Raw genomic sequence first — 8518 nt, 5'->3', positions numbered from 1 at the left:
GGCATTTGCAGGCAGAACCAAAGGACGAGTGGGGCAGCCCAAATACCCTGTGCAGATGCAGGCCTTGAGCTCTGACTTGAGAGCATTTGGGTTCCTGCCACTTGCATTTGTATCCCTAAGTGCAATCTCTTTGTCTGGGGGAGAGTTTTGCCCAAGTGAGACAGCAGAAAGATCAGGGAGGCTGCTGGGAAAGGCGCAGAGCTGGTGCAGAGCTGTCAGCGGCTGCAGGGTGAGCCCAGGCCCCGCCTTGCCCAGGCTGGAGCCCCAGCAGAGCCCTGGCAGAGCCCGGAGCAGCCTGAGCCGGGGCAGAGGCAGCTGCAAGGAGGCCCTTGGAGCTGCAAGAGGCAGCAGCCCGGCCCTGGGTGCCTCTTGGGGGCCCCGGGCGAATCCTGCGCTCTCAGAGCCCAGCTGGCAGCCGGCTGCTCCCGAGGGGAAGCGTGGCCGTGCTGGGCACAGCACAGACCGGTGGCATCGGCCGTCCGGAGCGTGCACAGGAGCAGAGAAAGGCAAACCACAGCCGAGGGCTGCCGGCCTGGCTGAGGATTGCCACCCTTGTGCCGGCTGCCCTCTAACTCCTGGCCAAGGCGAGCAGTGTGTGCAGCGCTCTGGGCACAGGGGAGGGAGCCGGGCTGCTCCGCAGGCTCCGGCACAGGGCAGCCTCCTTCAGGCACGGCGCTTCTGCCGGGGGAACCGAGGCCAGCGGCAGGCAGGGACAGCTTGTCAGGTCACATCTGCAGGAGCCGGGGCCTCACGCGGCTCTGGGAGGAAGCGCCTGCAGTGCTGGAGTTGTGCACTGAGCCAGAGCAAAGGGGTGAAATGCAGAGTGTTCTGCAGAAATATTCCGGGGCACCAGGCCAGCCTGCTTTGAGCTCTCTGGCACACAGCAAGCACTGTGCAATGCAGCCCTGAGCTGCTGGGAGAGGGGTGTTAGAAAGGAGCCAACTCTTAGATGAAATTAAATGGGGAAAAAGTCCTCAAAGCCAAAGAGAACTGTTTCTGAGGAAGGATTCACCTGAGCTGGGTGTGTATCTCCCTCTCCCAAGAGCCAAACACACACACAACACACACACAGAAAATGCTGCTTTTTATTGCCTTTCCCAGCCCAGGGCGAACCATGTCCCCTTTCCCTTTGGCCAGGAAATAGGAAACTTTTATTCTGTCCCCACCGCCTCCTTTTCTGTCCCCTCCCCTCTTCTCCTACTTCCCTTTTGGTTTGGTCTTCACGCTGGCCTTTCTCCCAGCTCACAGCAACACCCAACAAATCAACTAGAACCAATCCAAACTCTAAATAACAACCCCAAGAACCAACAGCTTTCGTTCTTTCTTCTAATAACTCTGCAGCTGCAGCAAAATATTACCTCCTATCTCACTGAGGGAATCGGGCATGAGCCTGTGGCTCGTGCTTGAGCAGTGAACTGATTTGGAAGGGAGCAGAAGGGTTTCAGTAGGCAGTTTGTGTTTTTCTTCTGAATTGCTGAAGGAAAGACACACTCTGGCTTCAGTCAGCAAAAACATTTTCAAGGTGCATTGAGGACATGCTTGTGAGCAATTCCCAGAGAAGGCAGGTTTTGAGAAAATGTTGAACTGTAACAAATTGTGAATTCCCTTTGCATTAACAGAGTGTTGAGCCCTCTATTCCTCCAGAGCAGTGATTGATGTGTGCAAGTGGCTACCTTAGCCTTGAGAATAGAATAGTCCTCCTAAGAAGGTAGCTGGAATGCATTCAAGGGGAAAAGAGTGGTTGTAGGAGGCTCTTGGGCATCAGAGGAGAATTGCAGGAATGGGATGTTCCCCAAATGACCACCCGAGACTCTCAAGAGAGCCCTACTCTCCTGTCAGTAACTTCTGAGAAGTGGTTTAAATATGTCAACTAATTTGAGGGAATGTTTAACCTGTGAGTTTCAGCAAAGTAATGAGTAGGTCTTGTTTCCATGGTTACAAATGAGTAGGTGGGATTTCTGGCTGAGCATGTGTTAGGAAAGTGATTCCCCACGCACCCAGCACTGAAATAAAGTCATGCCTCCTTTCTCACACCGAGCTGGCACCAGGGATCGGAGCCCTTCTTGGTAACTTTGATTTTAGTTGCTTCTATTGAAAGGTGAAAATGAAACCTTTTCCAGCTGTTCCCCTCGGGTTTACATTTCTGGGGGCCAAAGCTCTGTGCTGCAGGTGGCCCGGGTGTGTGCAGAGCAATGCAGCCTCCACAAAGCCCTTGGTTTCCCCACAAGTCGTCATGATTTGTTGCCAGGTGTGCCCAGCTGTGGCAGGAGAAGGAGCCCGCAGTGCAGTGGGCGCCGTGCCCTGCCCAGCCAGGGCTCTCTGGCACAGAGGAGCAGCAGCAGCACCTTTCAACCCACTCCTGCCTTGGCCTCACCTGGGACACAGAAGCCTCTGGAAATCAGCACCACCTGGCCCCTTCCCAGCCTGGAGCAGCTCCTGCTGGTGGGCACATCCTGCACTTCTACTGCTTCCAAACAGGAATCAAGGCACAGGGGGAGACGGACATACAGAGAAGCCCTGGGCTAGTACAATAAATGGGCAAATGCATGGGGGAATGTGTTAGGAATCATTTCAGCTGTCATGCCAATCCTGCCTTCTCTCCTTTTCTCCCTTCACGTTTCCTGTTCTTTTCCCTCTCACATTTCCACCCCTTCCCCCTCTCGAGTCTCACAGTTTTCCTGTCATGTTTGCCTCCCAAGTTTTACTTCTTTTCCCCACCCTTTTCAGCTCCCTTTCCTCACACTTTGCCTCTCACATTTCCCCAACTTCCCGCTTTTTCCTGCTTTTTTGTTCTCTCATGATTCTCACAATTTTCCCCTCACTTACCCTGCCCTTTTCTCCCCTCATGCTTTTCTCCTTTCCTCAGTCATTTTTCTCCAAGTTGTCTCCTCATGTTTCTCACTTTTGCCCTCATGTTTCCCAGGCTTTCCCTCTTACATTTCTCCCACTTTTCCCCTCACGTTCATCATTCTTTCCCCCTCATGTTGCTTATACTTTTCCTCTAGCATTTTGTGCCCTTTTTTCACTCCTGTTTTCTGCCACTTTTCCCATCCAACTTCCCACCCTTTTTCCCCCCCTAATGTTTTCTGCCTTTTTCTGCCCTCTGGTTTCTCCCTCTTTTCCCCTCAGGATTCTCACAATGTTCCCCTCACATTTGCTGCCTGTTTCTCTCTCTCTGCCAGTAATTTTCTCACTCTCTTCCCCTCACATTTCCCTCCATTTTTTCCTCTATGTTTTTCAGCCTTCCCTGATCATGTTTCTTAGAATTTTCCCGTCATATGTCCTGCCTTTTCCTCCTCTCACCTTCCTCTCCTATTTTCACTCACATCTTCACCATTTTCCCCTCAGTTTTCTCAGCCTTTCCCACTCAGGTTTCCTTCCCTTTTCCTCCCTCACACTTCCCTCCTTTTTCCACTCCCATTTCTCACACTTGTCACCTAATGTTTTCTGCCTTTTTCCCCCTCATATTTCTTAACCCACTGCTTCCTGTCAGTGACTCTTCCTCTTCAGTAGTTGATGAGCTTCTTTTCTTCTTTCCTGCAATCCCCTCCTCCAAAGAATGGGTGCCAGAGCAGCGCTCCAAGAAGCTCCTGCCCGTGTGTCTGCTGAACAGAATGGCTGTGCTCGACTTGAACAATCTCGTGAAGAACAACCTAAACTGCAGTGGACTTTCAATTCCCTCTATTCTTCATAGTGTTCTAAAGAAATGGGTACCCTGAGGGATACACGTCGCAGGTGAGCAGCCGCTGCACCATCCGCCTCAAGCAGATCCCATCTCCGTTTTCATCACCTCACACTCACTGTGACTCCTGCCTGGATGAAACCACTTGTGATGCTGCTTGATGCTAATTGGAGTCCATGTGCACAAGAAGTGCTTTTAGCCCTCTTTCAAAAAAAAAAAAAAAAGTTTTTATTTTAAAACGTTCAGTGCCTGGAGTTTCATTCTATTTTCCCCTATTTGAATTGCCTTGACATCAAAGTACTGCCAGTTGGCGTTCCAAACTGGCTGGTCTGTGTTTGTGTGCACAGAGCAAAGGTGCCAGACCGTGTCCTTTTCCCGGGTGTCCGTTAATGTCCATTCCAACAGACACTGCAGGGGGGCTCAGCCTGCCCCACACAGGATGGCAGCCGGAGGGCTGAGGCTGCGCCTCCTAGTGAGATCAGCCGCCCTGGCAGCCCGGCCCCAGCCGCCATCTTGTGTGTGGTTCTCCAGCCCTGGCCGCCATCTTGTGTGTGGCTCCCTCAGCCCTGGCCGCCATCTTTTGCACTGACCTAGTCCAGCTCTTAAGCGAATGTGTTGCTGTTTTGTCGGCAGTCATGGTCCGCCCCAAAGACACCAACACCAGCAGGACAGGCTACAGGGAATGGCACGGGTTTGGCTCAAAGCAGCCAGTCCTGACTTGTCACTGTCCTTTATCCATGAACATGTCCCCATATGCAGCCACAGCAAATGTCCAACAGAAGCTCCATCAGCCACTTCCTCCCGCTGGCATTGGCAGACACGCGGCAGCTGCAGCTCCTGCACTTCTGCCTCTTCCTGGGCATCTCCCTGGCTGCCCTCCTGGGCCACGGCCTGGTCACCAGCACCGTAGCCTGCGGCCACCACCTGCACAGCCCCATGTTCTTCTTCCTGCTCAACCTGGCCCTCAGCGACCTGGGCTCCATCTGCACCACTGTCCGCAAAGCCACGCACAATTCCCTCTGGGACACCAGGACCATCTCCTACGCAGGATGTGCTGCACTGCGGAGGATTTCGGTGAGGGAAGAATGCAATCAATCAATATGATTGGTAAAGCATTGTTCAACTTTATTGCTCATAACATCCGTTCTTATACTTTTGCCCGAAGCGTTCAGCATACTTGTCAAATTATAATTGGTTAGCATACACTACTCATCTATACTTGATTGGCTATATCAAGCGTGAGAAGGTTCCTCCTCTTGGCATGCTGAAAACTTTGTATACGTGCTTACTGCTACGCTCTATTAAGCACAAGTTCTTTTATCTTTGGCCTGTATCCGTGCTTACTGCTGTCCCAAGGACAGCTTATCTTAGCAGCGCGTAGGCTGCTAGCACTTGGTATCGGGCCATAAGGCCTCTAATGATCCGTGGCCTTGCACTGCTAACCATTCTTCAACAATTCCCTCTTTTTTATTTTGTGCAACAAACCCAGCATGTCGAGTAGTTACTGTTTCTGCTACACGATACATCATCTGTTGCAAGCAGCGAAAAAAGCAAGGTACAAAAAGGACAAGCAGTAAAATAACAGTCACAATATTGATTACATGTTGCAGTAGGGAGGTTATCCAAGGCCCTAGCCCAAAAGATCGTAGCCAATCTGTTAAAGCCAAGCCTGTGTCTTGCTGCAAATCACTAGTGAGTTCTTGCAACTTAGCTATTTGGGTATGAATTGACATGGAGTGATCTCTCTGTACTACCTTGTCAAACTGCCAGAGCAGTTGTAGGTTTTCTCTTGCCCTTAAGTCTTCAATTAAGTGTACTGCCTCTAACCCTGGATGTCCCGTATCGATGTCGCTCTTGCAGGGTCATTAGCAGGACGGATCCATTTACTAGGTATCCATTGGGGCCCTGTGGGGGTAAGAACACAAACATAACCTCTACCCATGTACTGAACCTCTGCGGGACCTTCCCATACTCCAGTTGTGGGATCTCGGTACATGACTTTAAACAATGGCTTAGTTGCTTCCTCCTTTACTTCCCCTGAGTGGATGACCGCAGGGGGCTCCGAGTGGTCCCCCATTACACACAGATAGTTTAATACAAATAGTGTTTTTGATAGCATGGTCTGCACATCCACCTCCTCCTTCTATTTTAACAGATAATCCTTGAGTGTTTGGTGGGCTCGCTCCACAGTCGCCTGACCTGTTGGTGAATGTGGGATACCTGTGATGTGTGTCACACCCCACTTCTGTAAGAACCTTTGGATCCTGCTGCTCACATATGCAGGGCCATTGTTTGTCTTAATCTGTTCTGGCACCCCCATCACCGCAAAGCAAGTAGTTAGGTGTTGTACCACGTGGAGAGCTTTCTCTCCCGGCTGCGCTGAAGCCCAAATAAATTTACTGAAAGTATCAATTGTAACATGCACATATTTCAATCTACCAAAGGAGGATACGTGAGTTACATCCATTTGCCAGATCTGATTGGGTCCAAGGCCCCCTGGGTTTACTCCCATCCCTAGTCCAGGCCCATGCTGACTGCAGAGAGGACAGGATCTGACAATACCACGGGCATCATTCAGAGATATGCGAAACTGTTTCTTTAGGCCTCGCGCATTCTGGTGAAAAGTCTCATGAGCAATACGTGCCTGCTGAAATTCGTCTTGTGGTACTGCAACAGAAACCAACTGATCAGCTATGGCATTACCCTGACCCAAACCTTCTGACCATTTGTGGCTTCGAATATGCAAAATTGCAAAAGGAGCTGAGCGCAGCCGAACAGCTTGCCTCAGCTGTCTCAAAAGTTCCCATAACCTGTCATTCTTTATATCCTTTATCAATGCATCCTCAATCCGCAGCACCACCCCTACTACGTATAATGAGTCTGTGACAACATTTACACCAGGACCAGGCCAATTCATAATGACCCAAAGGACAGCCCTTAATTCTAGCGTCTGCAATGTGTCCTCAGTAGTCGCGTCCAATGATTTCTTCATCCACGTGCCCTCCTCCATCCAAACAGCTGCTGCTCGTCTGGATTTTCTGCCCGCATCTGTGTATACAGTCAGCGCATTTTCCAACGCTCTGTGGGACACACGTGGTTTGTCTATCCATTCATTGGAGCGCACCCACTGTAGTACAGGGTTTTTGAGCGATCTTAACTGCACATCTTGTGCTGTTCCCAAAAGACTGTCCTGTAATTCAGGGGAATGATAAAGATACCACGTCAGGTCCTCATTCTGAAGTGGCAGATAGATTGTGTTCGGTTCTGCCCCTGTAACCTGTCGGCACCGAATTCGGCCTTTTTTAATTAAGGCAGCAAGGTTAGCAACACGGCTCTGAATCGTGGTACGGGGCTGTACCATTGTGAAAAGCCATTCCAGCACCAGTGGCATATCCTTGGCATCCAGCTGGGTGAGAGCTCCCATAAAATGGTTTGGCCCAGCAAGAATCGTGAGATCCACTGCAGTATCGGGTAGCATCCGTGACACAGTTCGGTTAGCTATGGTATCTGCTGACTGTTGCAGCAGTCCGTGCTGTTGCTGAGACAGCACAACTGGCGATGCAGGATCAGTGCCTTTCAGCAGTGGACGAAGGGCTTCCAAATCGTCCTTGGAGAAGCCAACCACAGGCCGGAGCCACTGGAGATCTCCAAGAAGGTGCTGTGCATCATGTAGAGTGGCAATCTGAGTCCGCAGCTCCAGCTTCTGTGGTGAGATGGTAATGTCAGCTATCATCCACCCTAAATACCTCCAAGGAGCAGTGCGCTGGATTTTTTCAGGAGCTACTACCAGTCCATTCTTTGCCAGTGTGGTAACAAGAATTTCCTCCTGCTGCCCGGTGAATGGGTCCTTTTGCGCAAGGAGAATATCATCCATATAATGGTAAATCACCGTGTGCTGCCAAGCTTGATGCAAGGGCTGTAAGGCAGTAGCAACAAACAGCTGACACAGAGTCGGTGAATTGCGCATGCCTTGCGGAAGGACCACCCATTCAAAGCGTTGAGAAATTGCCTCCCTGTTAACTGCAGGCAGGGTAAAGGCAAACCGCTGAGTGTCCTTTGGGTGCGAGGCAATTGTGAAAAAACAATCCTTAAGATCAACAATCAAAATAAACCAGTTTTGAGGCATCATAGCCGGATTGGGTAGCCCTGGTTGCAATGCCCCCATTGGCTGCATTTGGTTATTGACGGCACGAAGGTCGCAAAGCAGCCGATATTTGCCAGATTTCTTCCTTACGACAAAGATAGGGGTATTCCACGGGCTTGTGGAAGGCCGTACATGCCCCTCCTATAATTGTTCCTTGACCAAGGCATGTGCTTGGCAGAGGCTTTCCTTTTTCAGCGGCCACTGCTCAATCCATACAGGTGTATCCGTCAACCATGTCAATTGGATTGGGAAAGCCCAAGAAGTGACCGCACTCAAAAAGGGCCATCACCCGTGGTCAATTTGAGGCCCAGCTGGGATAAAATGTCTCTACCGATCAGGGCCTGCACTCCTGTAGGGAGGTTCATTACTGTCACTGTTGTGGATGCAGATTTTCTGTCAATGGTGATAGAGACTGGTTTGAGGCTTCTTTGTACTGGTTTCATGCCTCCCACTCCTTCAACTGAATCTGCCCTACTCTGGAGAGGCCACTGTAATGGCCAACAGCATCTGGAAACAATAGTTACATCCGCACCTGTGTCTAGAAGCACTCGAAGGCGAATGCGATGTTGTTCTTGTTGAAGAAAAGCTATTACAAGCGGACGCTGTTCCATAGAGAGGGTGAGCAGAACCAGTCCTCCGGTGGAACCAAATCCTCTTGTTCCCCGCAGTGGTCCCTTAGCTTCTTGCACCAA

The sequence above is a fragment of the Chamaea fasciata genome, unplaced genomic scaffold, assembly GCF_029207755.1.
Source record: "Chamaea fasciata isolate MVZ Bird 193981 ecotype frontalis unplaced genomic scaffold, bChaFas1.0.hap1 SCAF_66, whole genome shotgun sequence".
NCBI classification, from domain to species: Eukaryota; Metazoa; Chordata; class Aves; order Passeriformes; family Sylviidae; genus Chamaea; species Chamaea fasciata.
This window is presented reverse-complemented; position numbering follows the sequence as displayed.